At 35.9% G+C, this 18,952-nt stretch overlaps 1 protein-coding gene and 2 long non-coding RNA genes across 4 annotated transcripts in view; 1 reads left to right on the top strand and 2 right to left on the bottom strand.

Annotated features, from left to right (window-relative positions):
• LOC124170692 overlaps nt 1-18,952 on the bottom strand; it is a 966,542-nt gene that overhangs the window by 299,417 nt on the left and 648,173 nt on the right. The window lies entirely within an intron of this gene.
• On the bottom strand, nt 2,152-3,954 carry LOC124170711. The gene is made up of 2 exons (XR_006867568.1): nt 3,716-3,954; nt 2,152-2,564 (listed from the first exon to the last, which is right to left on the bottom strand). It is a non-coding gene; the product is annotated as an uncharacterized LOC124170711 (long non-coding RNA).
• LOC124170722 lies at nt 7,090-8,528 on the top strand. The gene is made up of 2 exons (XR_006867575.1): nt 7,090-7,149; nt 8,120-8,528. It is a non-coding gene; the product is annotated as an uncharacterized LOC124170722 (long non-coding RNA).

The following is an 18,952-nucleotide window of genomic DNA, read 5'->3' as shown; positions in this document are numbered from 1 at the left end:
CTTGCGTATAGAATTTTCGTATAGAGTGTATGTCGCAATCTTAGCCATGCGTAGAGAAAGAATATGATAATTGTTCACATCCTCAGACTACCCATGATTTGTAAATACAATTTTTTTGTATTTTCAAATCATGGCTAGTCTGAAGTACATACTATACACGTACTCTTAATAAATCCAACAGTTCTTTAGTGAAACCTATAGGTTTGCAGAACCGAGAAAGAAATATTGCGTGGAGACAGCGGAAATAAAATTACTGATATCCTTACTCTTAGCGCGCCATTGATTTTGAGAGGAATAACATTAACTAGTCGAACAACAGAATAATTATTAATTACAACAGATTCTTTTTCTACGAATGGCTAAGAATTACTATCGGTTTCTTTACCGGGTTTAAGCAGCATTTTTTCTCATGTCCTGTATCAGCATTTTATATATCAGGGGATTATGATGATGATATATACTCGCTTCTCAAAATTTAACAAAAGCAAAGGTCACCAGGTAAAGAGCCTGAATGGAATTCAACAAGAACTTTTAACTGTTTAGTTTTAAAGGGTATATATGCAAACCATCAGCTGGAGCTGTCACGATTTCGTTGATACTAAGTTCACAAATCATCTAGTAGTAGCATCTAAAAACTCGTACGTTTTTAGAAGCATTGGAATTATGGAGAAAATTCCGAGACGCGAGGAGAAATTAACCTACTATAGCTCATTGGTACCTTAGTTGTGAAAATTTTTGCTTGTCTCTGAAAATTATTTTCTCCCCCAATAGGCTTCTCACACAACCAATTTTTATTTTCTATGATTTCTAATCCATTCTTGTTCCAGCAAGATCGCTATGTTACCCTGCCATTAATCCTTTCAAGGCCAAAATAACTTACCAACTGATTAACATTATTTTTTGTACATCCTATTTCTTTACCGCCTAATTATGAGATATTATGAAAGAAAACCCGAACGATGTTTTTTAAGTGCGTTTTCAAGCACGTTCCCGAATGGGAATCAGCCAAAAATATTTCTATTGCCTGAAAAATAAATACTTGTTGTTATGTAATCTGTTTACTGTGTTGTTATGTAGTAATCTGTTTACTGTATTGTAGTGCCTGGATATTATATACTTACTGTTCTTTGAGTCTTCCTAGAATAAAGATGTGTGCCCTGTGTTATCGGTCGAACTACGTATGTTCTTAATTCTCTCTCTCTCTCAAAAGTTCCCATAAATTCTAACAGGTTATGGGCCCAGATACTCGCAATCCATTGTAAATATATTGGACGATGTTCTTAATTCTCTCTCTCTCTCAAAAGTTCCCAAAAATTCTAACAATACTCACCTGTCGAAAAAACTAAGTTAAATAAAGTAATTTATACTGATCATTTGCATAAATGAGCATTTTCCACCGGTGAGTGAGAGCAGGTTAAAATATCGAGGAAACCGCAAACACTACAGAGATGATGAAAATAAGCAGTTTTGAGAAGAGCTAAGTTCCTTTGTGAGAGAGTTCTGCGTCGATTAATAGCCGGCTATCGCATTATTCAATGCCACGAATGAAATGTGGACTTCAATGAATCGTAAAACCCAATTGACAGTCATTTCCTCTTGGATTTCTACACCTGATGCGCTTGCTCAAAGAAGGGGTTATAATCGGGTGTTCTTCAGAATACACTGGAATCATTGACTACTTTGTGATGAGATACTTTTTTCTTCAATTACCAGCAACAAAAATTATCAAAATTCGTTTTTAGGGTTAAAAAAAAGTTCAACACAAACGAAAAATAAATCAGAGAGAGAGAGAGAGAGGGTCTGTTTCCTTTATCTAATTTTATGGTACAACGATCATTGCAATATGGAGATACGTGGATCCGCTGATTGTTGTTGTTATTGTTAGAAGAATAGGAATTTTGCAATTAAATATTAATATTTCAGCTTGTCTATATCATCTTACCTCCAATAACAGTCATTTTTAATCGCTTTGTGGTAAAATATTTTCAATTAAATAATGTATTTATTTATAAACTTTGACTTAAAAGAAATAATAAAGCGGTTTCAATAAAATTATTTATATTTTCGTTTCTGGTTTCAATTATGATGATCAGGATTATTAAGTACCGATGGATACGACATACAGTCACGAAGGGAGAAAGAAAATTTTAATTTTTCGTCAAATTTTTATTTCAACGGTGATACACGTTGATAAAACCATGTGTAGTTTATTTTTAAATATTTCTGCCATCTTCATATTATTTAGCACTTCTTCATGATACAACTGCATCACAATATTTTGCCTCTTTGGATGAGTGGTTCATAAAGGTGTTCCTTTTTGGCCAGAGTAGACGGGAGGAGCAGGAGTATAAACCGGAGGAGAAGTATAAGGACCTGGGGTCGGCGGTTGATCTCCTTTATATCCCCAACCTCCCCTAGCCACGCGACGATGCTGCTCCAGTGGCTCCGCTGCGAAAGTATCGTCAAACACGTCTTCCCTCGCCATCACTCCAGCCTCAACACGTCCAATAATTCCGATGAAAAGGGCGAACGCCAAGCAACATAACAAAACCTTCTTCACCATCCTGCGAACACAATGGATTTTGGTTTTAATTACTCGTCGGAGTAGATGCCGGATATTCTTAACGCTATCCTTATGCTTGTCACTCTCGGTGTGTGTTTTTACTATTTCGCTAAAATGATTTAATCCGTGCGAAATAGACTTATATATAATAGATTTATTAGCTATATTAAATAATACCTGAGACTTTTATTTGTTGAGAATTCAAATAAGTGATACTATATAAATGAGTCTGCAATGGGCTAAGAATTGACCACATTGCTTCATTACTTTAGGTCCCCGCAGTGGGAGAGGTGCATTGTAATCACATTTTACAGTGAAGGAGTGAAGGTAATAAGCAGAAAAATATGTCGTATGTATTGTTAAGTGTTGCCCCTTTAAATTCTAGGCAGAGAAATTTTTACATTTTGTAAAGGCAAATTTTGAAAGATAGCGTATTTATATTCTTCACTATTAACCCTTTTGCCATTCCAAATTTGAACAGGTAGCGTTCTGATGGTAAAAAATCTGGTAAATATTTTGAAATGAGCATGTAATTATATATGATATTTCATTATATGCATTTTATCTAATATTTTCAGATAACACGGTTGTGGAATCTATAAATCATAATTACCGGCGATTTTTTACATCTTGTTTAATCTCTTGATTGGTTTCAATACATTTTCTATTATCACTAGATTTGTTAACACAAAATATATTGAAACCAGTCGGGATTTGAAATTTTTTGACCCATAACTGGAAAATTACCATTAATTTTAAATTATTGTAATAAAAAATTCCTAGAGACCAAACCAGAAAATACTCTGTTACGGTAATTAAATATATTCCAAAATAAATATGACATAAATTAGAAGTGAATATAATGTATAGTGGCGGGCGTAACTTGGTGGAAATCCTTTATCGTAGGATCTGAAGAAATAAAAACTTGGCTCTTTTCACATGGTGTTTAATTCTGATCGGCCATGGCATAGTTGCACTGTAACATTGTCAAAAATTTATAATTATACAATGAAATGAAATTAAAATTCATTTTGATAATGTTACGATCTAACGAAACTGTAGTCGGTCAGAACAAATCACTACGTAGAAAAAGACAAGTTTTTATTCCTTCAACTCCTAATAAATAAGAAAGTTACTGAAGTAGGTACTCACTTTTCCCTCGTTTAGTTCAGCTGTTGTGTGAGATGAAATTGATGCTATTCCTCCCTCTCTGTGGCTGTGAATGAAAACTTAAGATCTCATTTGGCTTTAAATACTAATTTTGGACTGACTATCTTGAGATAACCGTTGAGTTCTGAGAATGATGCTTAGAGAGGCTTGTGAGAACATCTCATATCCGTCCATTCCCAGTGTTAAATATCTCTATATTTCATTTCTACGAATGCAGGAGGAAATATGGTCTCCCTTCAGCTCATTGGCCGACAACCCACTACTACCAAGAGAATTTCTTTTGACAAAATTCATCAAAATTTAATATCTCTCGGCATTTGTAGGCACCTTCAGAAAGTATAACTGTTAAAATATTATTCATGTGGTAGAATATTTTTTGCTGTCAATATAAGTTGAAATCGATGGAATAATGGAAATCTATTATGCTGTTGAAGAAGATGTAAATTTTCACGAGATATTGGAAATGACGAAAGAAAACACAACTTTGGCCGGTTAAACAAGGTTATTTGAAATATGAGCATAGACTTAAGGACGAGGATCGTGGTAAGTATGGGAAGATTATTTACCAGATGCCTAATAGGATCACATGCCGTCTGCACGCCCCTATTTCAGTTTACCACACCCGCTCAGGAGTCACACGCCAATCAAAGCGGCCACCTTCTTCAGGAGCCCCACATCCGAAATCATTCCTCTTCAATACACTTTTCAACAAATTTCCTCTATCTCATTATTCTGCTTTGATGGGAAATTTGGGAATCTAACGGAGTCTAACCTGCCGAACCCCTAAATATTTTATTATGACCGACCATAGTTTCGTTAGAGCGTAACATCAAAGTGAAGATCAATTGAATTTGTGTAATATGCATAAAATTTTAATAAAATGTTACACAGTTACTCTATCTTAAAGTTTTACGTAATTCTTGTCTTAAAAACTGTACCTCTGTTGGTCATAATTAATCACCATGTCAAAAAATCCATGTTTTTATTCCCTCAGGTTCTACGTTAAAGGATTTCCACCAAGTAACGCCCGAAACTATTCATTATATTAATTCCTTATTTGTGTGACACTTATTTTGTAACGAAATTCCATTACCATAACGGAGAATAACTTCCAGTTTGGCCTCAAAAATGTTAACACATCAATCAATTAAAATTACTGCTAACTTAGAAGCGATTGATTCAAATATTTTCCCACGGGTTTCAATAAATTTTGTATTTATAGGTGAGGAGATAATTGAAAATATATTAAACCCAATCAGGAGACAAAACTATATGTGGAAAATTTCTGGTAATTATGATATATAGATTCCACGACAATGTTATCGGAAAAAATATTGCATAAAGAGACTTATTTTATAGATTGTTTATATGTTCCGCCACATTTAATAATTTTTTTCTACATTCATTACCATCAGACTTGTTCCAAGTTGGACGGGCAAAAGGGTTGATATTGTAGAAAAGAAACACGCTCCATTTAAAAATTTCCTTTTTCCAAATGTGAATATTACACTTCCTAAAAATTGAAGGGTTCAACATTTTATAATGTATGAAGTATTTTTCTGCGAATCACTTTCACTGTGGAATTTAATTACGCTGCAACTCTCCCATTGCGAGGAACTAAAGTAATCAAGCAGTCTGGTCAATTCTTAGCCCATTATAGACTCATAAACACTGTATCACTTAATTGAATTCTCAGCAAATATAAACTCCGGTAATATTTAATATATCTGGAAACTCTATTAAATAACAGCATAGTTCGCATGCATACATCTTTCTATCGCACAAGTAAAAATACACACCGAGATGGACAAGCATAAGGATAGCGTTAAGAATATCCGACTTCTACTCAGACGAGTAATTTAAACCAATATCCATTGTGTTCGCAGGATGGTGAAGAAGTTTTTTTGAATTGCTAAAACACATGCAAGACGGCAAAATAGCCTCTGTTCTAATTTCGCTCATGCGTTCGCGCAATTCCACGCCATTTTAGAAATTAATGCAGCTCTAACCTGCGCAATTCCGTGCCCCGTGTAAAGCGGTCTTTTAACCCTCCTTTCCTCCATTCCCTCCTCCCCCTATGGTCTCTGACGCCCGAATTCTGTAAGGCAGTGTATTTTTCTTTATCACTCTCCCTTTCAAAGTATGACCGATTACATCTGGCGGATCGCGTCAACAGATTCATGAACGAACATTTTTTTAGTAAGATCTATGAAAAAATATTATTTTATAAGTAGTACTAGTTTCCAAAATGTAGTTTAAAATGTAAAAATATGTCATTTAATACTGGAATTGAAGTAGGTACGGGAAATCCAAAGAAATGATCCTCACCTATACTATAACAATGGGATATAATGTCCTGATCTTAAAAAACGGTAACGCCTTGTTCCTATTAAATACATTGAAAAATTATGAATACACACAATTTTTTAAGACGATGATAACCCTGATGCCAAGAAAGCCAAGTACTCGTATTACATTTATACTCGCGGCCTTTAGAACAAATTACACAGCACAGGACAATACTTAGCATACCAGGAAATAGGGAATACTATATTTTATGTATTTCGGATAATATCCTTTAGCTGATTGACTCAACAGCATTACATTAGATGCACGGAGTGAGAAAACAAGCCAAATTGATAATTCGTATTTATTTTATAGTTAGTAATTTTTATACATAGTGCAATGTTTCAAACGACCTTACCCTTGATATCTCCGCTGCAATCATTGTCCATGTCTCACTTCCTTCAAGAACAATACTCCATATGTTTCGAAATAGGTAATGTTTTTATAGAAGGTATAAAAATTGATTAAACAATGAAAAAACACGACAAGATGACATGTTGATGATTTAAATGACTAACGCCACGTAGAATGGCCAAAAAAGGAACGATGTGTGGCATCGGAATTAACATAAAATTTTAGGATATAACTGAATCAAGTTAATCTGAAAGGCCAGCGATTGCCTCCCAGGAAAATGCATCAAGAAAACGAATTTATCAAAAAGCTATAAAAAAACTTAGATTATTGAAGAGTCCATCTCATATCATACCCAGTCGACTCTGAGAAGCATTAAAGTCAGAGAGCGAAGAGATACTTCGGATGCGTCATCGAAATCAAGGGAATCAAGGGAAATCAAGGGAGCGTCTTTCTTCCCTAATTGCGTCGGAGACTGAAATGTCCAGATTCTGACAAGATGGATACAATTTTCCTTCATTTTTCCTTACGCGTTAAAGACGATTTTATCTTGAAAGATGTTTTTCATGTGACAGATCATCGTTAAAGATGTTTTATGATTTTATCTCTCACTGCCCCATATATATAAAGAGGAAGGATTGGTTTTCACTTCATTCACATCTCCCTCGGCTGAGAAGTGTCCACACCGTAAGGCAAGAAGTAAAGGCAAAAGAGTTAAGGTAAGATATCATCATTTCAGAAATTCCAAAGAGGAAACATTATTTATCATTGCGCGAAAAATCCACGGAGAAAAAATCTTTTGCCTTGACCGGAACCCAAATCTTCCAATATCCGGTCGAGTGCTTTAGCCAGTTAAGCTACTGAGGCGTCATTCTCATCTGTGGACATTTTCGGACTATAGCGGACAAGGTGGTATGGACTGCTGAGCTTATGATGAGACAAGCAGTCCAAATTGAGCGAACAGTGCCACTGCCGGGGAGAAAAGCCCAAACTTTGAACACATAAGAGTGTTCACTCTTGACTTGATTTTTTTCTCTGTGGATTTTTCACACAATTTGTGCTTTGCGGGTAACTTCCTAAAGTTATCACTGTGGCAAGTCCATATATACACATAAAGCAGCAGATTTTATAAGATCACTAAACCATAGTGTCTTCATTATTGAATACTTAAAAGTACTAAAAATATTGATACTTAGATACGGAGAATTTAATGGCAAAACTTTGAAAAAAGTTCATCGAGTGGGAAATTTGTACGAGGATTATGAATTCAGATTGGTATTCAACTATACAACCTAGGCTCAGATAGCCTTCACAATTTTAGTGGAATTAATATCATCATATTTGCGACGATTGATCTTGATGAATAAAACAAATCTACTTGAATCTTTGCAAGCCAATATCATTAAAACCATTAACGAATGGCTCAGCGAGAATTACATTAGGATATAATTGCGTCAAAAGTTATTATAAAATGCTATTCCCCTCTCATGGGCTCGAGCAAGTAAGAAATTAGAGTCATCGCTGATGGTCGCAACAAATGCTACCTGGGTGTATTTCATGAAGGTTTAAAGAACTAAATAGATATTGATGTTTCAGTAATTAAAGCAAGAACCTGGGTTATTGTTGGTGCATATCTATAGGATCGTCCATTTGATTCACCTCGAGACTTTAAATTAAATCTATTTTCAGGATGCAGAAACAGATTTTACTCTGCAGTTTGGTAGTCATTCTTATCATCGGAATGATTGCCGGCAGTGAGACGGGAGTGGTCCACGAGGAATTTCTGGATAAGAGTTTCGAAGCGGATCCACAAGAGCAGCATCGTCGCGTTGCCAGGGGTGGAAACGTGTATCTAGGACATCCGAATAACCCAGACTGTGATCCTTCTCCTGCCACTACTTCTCGTCCTTACAAGGGTCAAGAGGGTACACCATTATGAACTTCCGAACGATATTGTCCACCCACGGGCAAAATTTGTACCGAATATCCAGCACTATTGAGGGATAAAATTATGAACAAATGAACTTTACTTGAAAATAGAAATGTGCATAATTTTACTTAAAATGTAGCACCATGGAAATAAAAATTTGAAGCAAAATATATGAGAATGTTCTTTCTCTCTGTTCCTGACCCTATATTGCGTCTTTCGGACTTGAACAATCACGTCCATTATTAAACAAGGTTACCAAAATTTAATTGCGAACTACTTTTACTTAAATAACAGTATTAGCTGCTCAAATAAGTTTATTAAAACATAAACATTGTTTCAATCAAAATTGCTAAGCATATAGCGACCAAAACGACAGATATTATAGGTAAAGAGGCACTGGTAAGGCAGAAACTAAAGGAATGACTTTTAGCATCCCTGTTCTCTTGCAAGTATTCAGCAGCTTCTGTATTCTCTACATTTTACTAATTTTTGATACATAAAATGTAATAATATTACAAAAATAAGTTTAAAAAAATAAAAAAGAAGGAAAACAATGATAAAATACTAAACAACATCATCCATCCAAAAACAAATTTTGCATTACCATAAAGAGTTAAAAACATGAAGTTATCAAATAATTACTTAAAATTAGAAATATGCATTGTTTTATCTATATGAACTAACGTTGGAATAGAAACGTGAAGCAAAATATTTAAAACTGCTTTCTGTCTCTCCCTAACACTATATCGCGTCCTTCGCAATCCTGTTCATAATTTTTTTTTAACCAGAAAGAACAAAAACATGGAAAGTGAAATAATTTTATTTAAATCAATATCATGATTAGCTGCTCTGGTAAATGTTTTTTTTTATCATATACAGCATTTCATCAAGAGTTTCTCACCGCATAGTGATAAAAAATGATAGGTAATCAAGGTAAGACTGGCAGGCAGAAATATAAACATTGAATCGCCTCCATAAGTGATACAAACAATGAAAACAGGGAATAGACCCTCTTTCGGAATAGTATATATAATAATATTTCGTATTATTTACTTTGAAATGCCCTTGTAATCGTGGTTATGTGGGATGCCTGACTACTATGCTTCGCCTTTCGATGAATGAAATTTTAGCAATAGCGATCCCCTCAGGCAAAGGCTTACTTATTATGAGGTTCTATGTGCGAGACAAAGCTTCAGCACAGAAGAATAGTTCCTGGAGGGAAAAACATGTCAAGCGTGCAGGGATTATTATTCTTCGTATTAATCTCGTCATTCATATACCATGATTCACTAAAAATATAGAATTTTACTTGAAACATTTAACGACTCCTAATATATTTTAAAGGCTTTCAACTTAATGAATTGGCACTGATCTATTAAATAATATTTTTGTTTAATGCCAATGCTTCTTCATCATGTGCATATTTATGGTAATTATCATTTTACCAGTTTGTCATAGCATATACAACAGAACGTCTTTAATGGTACTTAAAAAGCCAAATTCTAATATTTCCAGTGCAATAACTGTTATCAGCTGTATTATGTTGTCATAAATTCATCTAAAGTGTGATGGCAGAGGAAGATATTTCGTGAAGAATATGGAGGCATGGAGAAGAATTATCGTATTGGATCGATTGAGACCGACCAGATGCATTTACAACAATAAATTTAGAAATCAGAAAAGGAAAAATAACGATTCAATTTCTCACGAAGCCACTGTCCAACTCAAAATTAGTAAAATACTTACTCGAAATGTCCCGACGAAAGAGAAGAATAAAAAGGGTATTTTAATTTTCCAAGATCTTTATTGTCAGTTAGTGGAAATGAGAAAAAAATGGCCATTTCAACAATTCATCTTGATCATAAAAGCACATACATATGAGAATAAAAACTGATACGCCTTCAGAAAAAATGATATGTCCGAACGAGTTCCATGACCCTGAAGAGTTATTACCTCTGAGAAAATTGTGGGTATTGGCGGTGTAAAAGTGGTATCTCTTTTCAACTTCTCTGTCCTATCGACAAAGAGTTCAGTCAATCATGCAATCATCAGGTCAACGCATGGACCAATGCCCAAAGCATCGTTCAGCGGGAGTTGTAAACCCTTTTTCATTTAATCACTAAGAATCGTATCAATATTCCCTGATACGAATTTGCCGGTCAAAATACGGTAAGTCTCTATTAATAACTCAATTCAAAGTGGTTAAGCCATTGAGGGAAAACCGAAAAAAAATTCGCATCAACTGCATTAACAGTGGAAATAATTCCTTATTCTTACAAACAAAATAATTAATTAAAAACTAGCCACTGGTAAAATTGTATTGAAAAATAAGGGTTCGATAATTTCTGATGCAAATACACTTAGACACTTAAAAGAACCACTAATGATATTTTTACTCACGGCATTAAGGACACAATCACACTGGACAGAACAATATCTAGCATACCTGAAAATAGAAAATACAATGCGTTACCTATTAATGCATGTCATAAAATTTATTTTACATGATAAATTGAAAATCACAAAATTTAAATGAGTGGAGGAACCAGAGCTATTAAAATATTCGTAATTATCAATGGTGATTAGGGTTAAAACGCATAATCACAATAAATAAAGTTTACATCGCTGGGGAAATTGCTAAAGGAGTTTCGTAAAATTTCTAAAAATTTCTAAAAAATTTCGTAAATGAATCATAATTAGGACTAGGTATCTGCGGACAATTTTATCGCTCAAGAAATATAATTACCATTTGGCCTGTATGAGAAAAGGCTTAAAAGAAATAGTATGATTTGATTTGCTAATGCGACCTTTAAAGGGACAAAAAATTGTGGCAACTGAATAAGGATGAATAAAATTATTGAGGGTGGATCCCAGAAATTACAGGTAGCAACAATAAAGTAATTCGACACACAAGGAAGAATGGATAAAACGAAATAGTGGTGGTGTCAATTTCGAAGGGAAGGTAAAAACACTGAGAACAGATCACCAAATAAGTCACGATGGGAAATTGACGAAGTATTTTATTTAATGTTACATTGAAAGAGCTAGAGGAAAACTATGGGTGGCATCAGGATATACATCAAACGTTAACTATGACTGATAAGGCCATTCACAAAAGCCATTAAGTGGATGACTTTAAGGAAAGAGCATCAAGTGCACTAATTTCACGAAATTGCTATCGATTGCAAAACCACTGGAAATGTTTCTAAGTTCAGCTAATTTGACCTGGTCGAATCTGAGAAACATTAAGGTCAGAGAAGTTGCCTCGACAAAGCTATTAATTGGAATTCAACGAATAAGAGCGACTTTCCTTAATGATTACGATTGAGAAGATCGAAATGATCAGATTCTGGGAAAATTGATCGTATATTCTTTCATTTTCTTTAGACGTTATCCTCAGAGGATGCCCTTATCTCTCATTGCTCCACTAAATTTGTATATATAATGCGGAGAGATAGATTTTCACAGCATTCACATCTACGCCGGCAGAGAAGTGCCCACGTAGTGTTACTGCAAGACGATTAAGCATAAAAGTTAAGGTAAGATAACTGACACACTATATGTTTACAATTTGACATTTAACAACTACAGCTATTGATGATTTTACTCGGAGATACTTATTTTCATATTATAAGGTACGTGGTGTATATGGGTAATCATACTTATACCAGCTTCTAAATCTGGAGTGAATGAAATTAATAAGACTAATATTCCTTTGATTGACCGTAACGATGTAGAAAATATTCTTTTGTCGTCTAAGATTATTGAAACCATTAACATATCATCCACCCAAAATTCTTTAGTAACCATTATAATTGAAAGGTATAACTTAGTCAACGGTGAACAATATGTGCTACTCATTGCTGATTACGAGGATTAAAATTGCTTTAGCATAATATGTTATTAACACATTAAATTTTACAAAATCGTAAAAGCAGTAGAATGCATAATTAATTACCTCAAATAAAATAATTTTTATTCTATAGTAATGTATACGATAAAATTATGGTGAAAATTACATTTGCACCCGTCAGAGATTGCACCCGTCAGAATGAAACGTAAGCCATCGCTGCCTGTCTTATTAATTCATGTAACATATAAGAAGTGTTGGAAAAATTAAACGAACACCTTGAATATTATGAAATAGTATATGTAAATTTAGTTCACAATATGTTTTCAACTGAAATTAAAAAATTTCCAGGATGCAGAGAAAGATTTTGGCTTGCTTTTTGGTGGTCTTCCTCGTCATCGGAATGATCTGCGACAGTGAGGCAGGAGTTATCAGGGGAGAACTTCTAGACAATACTTTCGCATCGGATCCACGGGAGCAGCACCGTCGCGTTGCCAGGGGAGGAGCCCACCCGCCAAATCCGGGATATCAGGTGCCGAGTCTACCACCGTACACCATGTCTCCCCCGTACACTGGCCAAAAGGGGGTTCAAATTTGATACAGTTAAACCCATGCCCTATCCTTTCTTTGACGCGAAATGAAGTATTGAAGAAAATCAACGCTTAAATATTTGGAAACTGAACCAAAGTCAAATTCATTGAGTCCTAAGGGAGAAAATACCGTTATCAGCATGTATCAATCACCATCGAAATAAAAATTATCATCGCAAAAACATTAAAATATAATTTTCTGACCCTATGGTGGGGTGCCATTTGCTACTAGCCAAAACTACATCGGCTGCCCAAGCTGTTCTGCGTTTAAATTTTGTATTTAAGACTCCAACGTGAAAATAAGGTCCAAGCCTAACTACGCTAAAACAATAAAAATAATACCTAATCTAAAATCTTAAATAGCATTTAATATGGGCAATGTATGATGTTTTTAGCTATCACATGTATCAATTGCGAGTATCTGCACTGCCTCTACCCTATTTATCGTAAAGACAGCTATATATTTTACAAACGTTCGACCTGCTGTCAGATATAAATATGTGCTCAGGTTTTTATTCGGATGCTGTCATAAACAATTCAATAAATAAAACACAGTCAAAGTAAACATTCTTCGTGCCAAATTAATTATCATTATCGTCCCACGTTCGTTTACACGGCGCGGCGTCCTATGAAGGAACTTACTCACTCTCTACTGATCGCCGACTTGGAAAATGGCGGAAGAAGATGAAAACGTGTCGGCGACTCAAAGGATGGGCCAAACAACAGTCAAATAACAACAGTCAATGAGTCGAGGGAAGAAGATAATTCAGACGGGGAAGAGAAGGAGCATGTAAAGAGGGGACAATGAAACGCAAGGCTCATGTGCACACAATGGAGGGACTCAGAGATGAGGTATGCACATGTCAGGAGTGGGGATCCACCTCCCTCCGTGACCACTTGAAGAGCCCTCTTCGCGATTAGGTTGTGCGCGGACGGCGTTGCAATTGTTTTAAGTGGCGTAAAGGGAACCAATAGGGTAGAGGAGACGATGAAGCAAATACTCTTTGATCGAATTGCACAAACACTCGATAAGAGGGGGACAACAAAAAATAAACAATTGACGAGTGATTGGAGGAGGGTTTAAGTTTGCAGTCATCGATCATGTCCTCGTTCTATCACCAAAATTACTAGGAAAGAGCTTATGCCTACATTATAACAATTTTATATTTCACGCAATTTGCTAAATTTATTATTTTTTTAAGGTTCGAAAATTATTATTTGTTGAAATAAAGTTCAATTAGTAGAGCATATCAAGAGAAAATTTAATACTTTCCTCCAGATTTATATGGCCTCCATACACCTCACTATAGCGTACAACCGATGTTTTATTAGTATCAATTGTAAGCATTTAATTGTCTGCTATGCGCGATAAACAGAGCATAATGTGTGTATTGACTAATCGAGAAATGATTAGTTATTTGCGATATGTCACATATTTTTTACTTTTGGTTTATAGGAATGTCAACGAGAGAAAGAGTGATCGAGATAGGAATCATTAAAAAAATGAACAGCAAAGAGTATATGTGATTGCCTTATGCACTCTCAAGGGACGATTACAACTTGCTTTTCACCGGGAGGCTTCAAGCCTTAAGAGAGCTGGTAAGCGAGATAATGGCGACAGAGTAAAAGAAAAGGAATTAGGGAACAGTGAGTCCTGCTAGGGTACATGAATCCCTGTGGAGGGAGTAGAACAAGGTAGCACAAAAGATTGCACCGAAAGCATTCGATTCCATCTCCTTCCTGCCTGTCTGTATGCCTCTCTCTCTCTTGCAAACAATCAAGTTAATGCTCTCTTCCGTTGCTGCTACTTCAGCTGAAAATACTTCAAGCATTGAGTGAGCTCTGCTTTGGAGATTGGGGTGGGAAAGAGGGGGGGGAGTTTAGGAGGGTGGCTCTAAGCTACTCCATTGGAAATATTGTGGGGGATGATTCGGGTGAGTTTCACGTCTCTGAAGGGAATGCAAGAGGTCAGCGGCTGATGGTGACTTGTAACGAAAGCGCGGAGAGCTGATATCGCACTCATGGCTCGTGATTTTAAAATGGAGGGCAATTCCTTAAGCCACCAGGGAGATTCCAGAGGGTATGATTGCTAAGGTTATCTCCCATGCAACCCCCGCATCCTGATTATATAAGGAGAAAAACTTGTAATAAATTCGTGCGATATTTTACAAGTCTATAGGGAAAACGCTGATCCTCACCAAGCTGAATTCTTGAGCGGAGGTATTTGAGAATGGTCATTCAGCGAACATGGAAGTTGTAACCGGCATATCTAAAGATGAGGCTTAAAATAACAGAGAGCATATCGATAACAATGGACGTAGGGACGACGCCCAAAAACGATGAAGGCATATCCTGAGCAATAAAAGCGAAAGGAGATGCCTACGCATATGCCATACAGTCGACGGATGCTGAGGACTGCATTGGTGATAACTTTTTTTCTGTTGAGGTCAGACTCTTGGCACGAGTAATGCAGCCATAGGAACAGGGAGTAGAAGTGTGACTACGACGCACGTGCGTGACTGTCGTGACTGTAGCACGGCCAGGCACGAGCTCTTAGCGTCATGGCGTGCGTTTTAAAGAGTTCTCACTGGCGAAATATAGTTACCTCATCTTCTGTTGTAACCATATTACACTAAAAATTTGTTCACCACAGGCAGGCCACATGTTAATTTAATTATAACAATCAATCCACGGTATTTAGCGATATGTTGCGAAATATAAAGACAAATAATTATTAATTAATTAAGAATTATCACAGATGTGCATTTTTTGAATGGGAATCTACGGTATCCGTCTTGTCTCTCTTTATTTTCATAACCAGTGCGACCAGTAACTAAAGGCGTCGCAAATGCGTTGAATGTAGTAGTACTAGTTCAATAAATAAATTATGGCCTCAAAGAAAAATTTTTATAATTTTTTTTCACTTTCTTCATCAAAAGTGTCCGTCATTTACTGGAGCGAAACGGGATAATGACTTTTATCCTTGCAACATCTGGAAGAACAAGGATCAAGAGATGCGAAACATTGATTAACTTTTAGAGGTACTTTTAGCTCTGAGAGATAGTTACTATTAAATATAATAAAAGGTTTAGTTTTTATTTGAATGTTCGCGAATAATGCCTATGGTAAGTGATATAAATCTGACGGAAATGGAAACTTATATGGCTCTAGATCAAATTTCTGATTCCTAAATTTAAAACATTAAAATTTCTTATGCTATAACTACAGAGGAAATATAAAAAAGTTAACTCTAATTATTCACGGAAAAACGAAGGACAGAAGGGAGACAAATACTTGCCAATAATTAAACACGCAGAATGAAAGCTTATGCCATTAATGAAGCTTATCACGAAATACAAACAATGATATAGAAGAGAAGTTTTGGTGCAAGTATTTGCCATTTAGAATAATTTTGCAACATTCAGAGGGACAAGGCAACCACCCGTAGACGAACGCAGCAGCGCGATTAGTTGAGAAGTCGCAAGGAAATCACGTCCGAAGTTGCAGCGAAAAGGATCGTCGATTTTTCAAGTCGACGTGACGGGAATAGATGAGGGAGGAAGAGCAATGCTAAGCCAATGACACTTTCCCTTCGAAGTTAAGAGCATCGCTCCTACGAAGGAAAAAAATAAATTGAATGAGAAGACAGGTAAATTGAGGTAAACGTATGAAATCGGAACCAATTTGCAAGAAATAAACCTCACGTAAATTTCACAGTGAGTATAGATATTTTCACAAGACTAGGTTTTATTCTTTTGCCATTGATTTAAGCATCAAACTTACCCTATTCCATCTATCTAATCCAGGAGACGGGTTCCCGAGGAACTGGAAAACATTACACAGTGGGCCACTGACTTAGAACTTTTTGATCAGCCTTCACAAAGTAATCCTATAATTTTTATTAATTTATTTTTGACCAAATGATTTTTTTTTATCTACACTTCTTTTCCAATTAACCGACCAGGTTTCAACACAGTTTCGGCGTAATTAAGTTTGAGTTGCATAACAAGTGTGTTATAATTGCGTTTTTTTAATTAATAGGGTGGATTTATATCTAAGTTAATTCTTATGATTAATGTAAGCATCTTCTAAAAAGTTCAGTCTTAAGCAGTCACTCATACTTTAGGTATTGCGCATAGTTTTAACATAATAGCAATAACATTTACTTTTACCGGAACCAGTGATAAAATACCAGACAATGATAAAAAACATTGAACTCGTAGCCGATGTCATTACGAACTTGAAGACTGAATTAATTGAGTCGATATGCAATGATTTCGACGGTAGTTGTACGAAAGTTCATCGATCGTTTAAGATCGGATCGGGTGGAGGTTCAATTCCAAAGCTGTTCTTCTCAGCTCAGCTGAAAGGACCCTGACAGGGTTTGGCTAAAGTTTAATTAAATGACTAAATCGTTAAAAATAAACCGATCATTGCCAACGTATTGTCAATCTAATGCCCATGTAAAAAATATTGGAGCGTAATTGATCATTACAAATAATCGAACTTCTATGCTTGGCCATTTAGTGACAGCTGCATTTCACACTATTTATATCGTAATATTATTGTCGATAGCGAAAATAGTTACTCAAAGTATCGAATGATCAAATGATCAAAGTATCGAATGATCTAATTTAAATCGAAACTTTGACTGAGATAAATTTGAATTAGATCGATATATATTTTCATTCTCCCGGTTTTGTTTTACGGAGAAAGGGTATTACAAACCTAGGGTAAGGTTCGTGAGAGTTGATGGGCAAGGAGGAGGAATGGGGTGGGGTAAGGGATGTAAGGGGGCGTGGGAGATAAGAGCAGGGTTCGTGTCCACCGTGTTCCGCGCAAATATTTCGGACAACGCGAGGCAAAGGTCGTAAAAAAAAGCAGTCTGCCGTCCGAAATGGCTCGCAGTTTTATTTTTCGGAGCGTGGAGGCGGACGACAGCGGTGTTTTTCACCAATTTTCACCATCCAAAAAGAAAAGCCTCTCTTTTTTCCTGCCCTTTCCCTCGCAACATATCATCTCACTCGCCGACCAACCCTAACGTATCCCCCCTCCAACCCTTGTCCAGTCCGCGCGGTGGTTGCAAATGACCCACCTCGCAACCCGCCCAGAAAATTGGATGTCTGCAACACGGACCTCGCCAAGTCTCACTTACTAAAACCCACGGCAGACGCGACGATTCAGTTTACATCTATACTCAATTTTTTCCGACACAGCTGAAATATGAACTTTTCTCTTAAAATGTTCGACATTTCTCTTCATAATAAACTTATTAAAGTGTTCTACCGACGAAGGTAGGTTTCCATAGGGGACTGGAGAAGCATTCTGGCAGTGTCCCCTTCCTTCACATACTTCTCTCCTCAATTCACAGGCCTACTACCTTATATTCTATCTAAAAATCCTATTCTCTTCCTTCCTCTCCCTCGTCTACCTAAAATTCGGCCCTCAAACAATGTTTTCCGCTAAGTAGCTGAGATAGAGGAGAGACTTAGACCAACATATCCTTTTAAAGATAGGTATTTTTTGATAAATTCAATAGTGCCTGGCGAAACATGATGAAACTCCTTCCTGATAGTGCGGAAAGGAAAGGCAATGGCACTTTCCACAATTATCTACTGATTTGACAGGTTTTGATACAAATAATCATCATCTAGATTTTGCCATCAAACCCGTCTATAACATAAATTCCTTTCCGCAGTAAGTATTTTTTTCTACAAAATATTTGACGTAAAATGCATTGGGCTGTACAAACCAGTAAGAAGAAATGAACGAGGGAAAATTACGTCTAATATATTCAAGTTCCATTTTCAAAAGCTTTAAAACTGTTTTACCGCAAATTCTACATTTAAATTAAATTTTTAATAAAATACACTATATGATATTCAATTAGAAAACCAAAGCAATTTTGCAGATGGTGAAAATAGTTCAAATCGATCGAAAGAGAAATAAACACATTAATGACAAATGAGTGCTGATAAAAGGTAATCTATTTATCCCCAAAAATTTCTGTTGTTCTTCTACCGAAATTGACTAACAAATTTATCCCATCCGTTACATCTCTCACTTCAAAAGAACTCTGCATCTAAAGGTTTAATCGAAGGCAATTTTAACACAAACTCCATATTTATAAAACCGTTTTAGTTCCAATTAGT

This window comes from Ischnura elegans, chromosome 1 (genome assembly GCF_921293095.1).
Source record: "Ischnura elegans chromosome 1, ioIscEleg1.1, whole genome shotgun sequence".
Classification (NCBI taxonomy): domain Eukaryota; kingdom Metazoa; phylum Arthropoda; class Insecta; order Odonata; family Coenagrionidae; genus Ischnura; species Ischnura elegans.
Note: the sequence above shows the minus strand (reverse complement) of the source record. Positions and strands in the feature narration are given on the sequence as shown.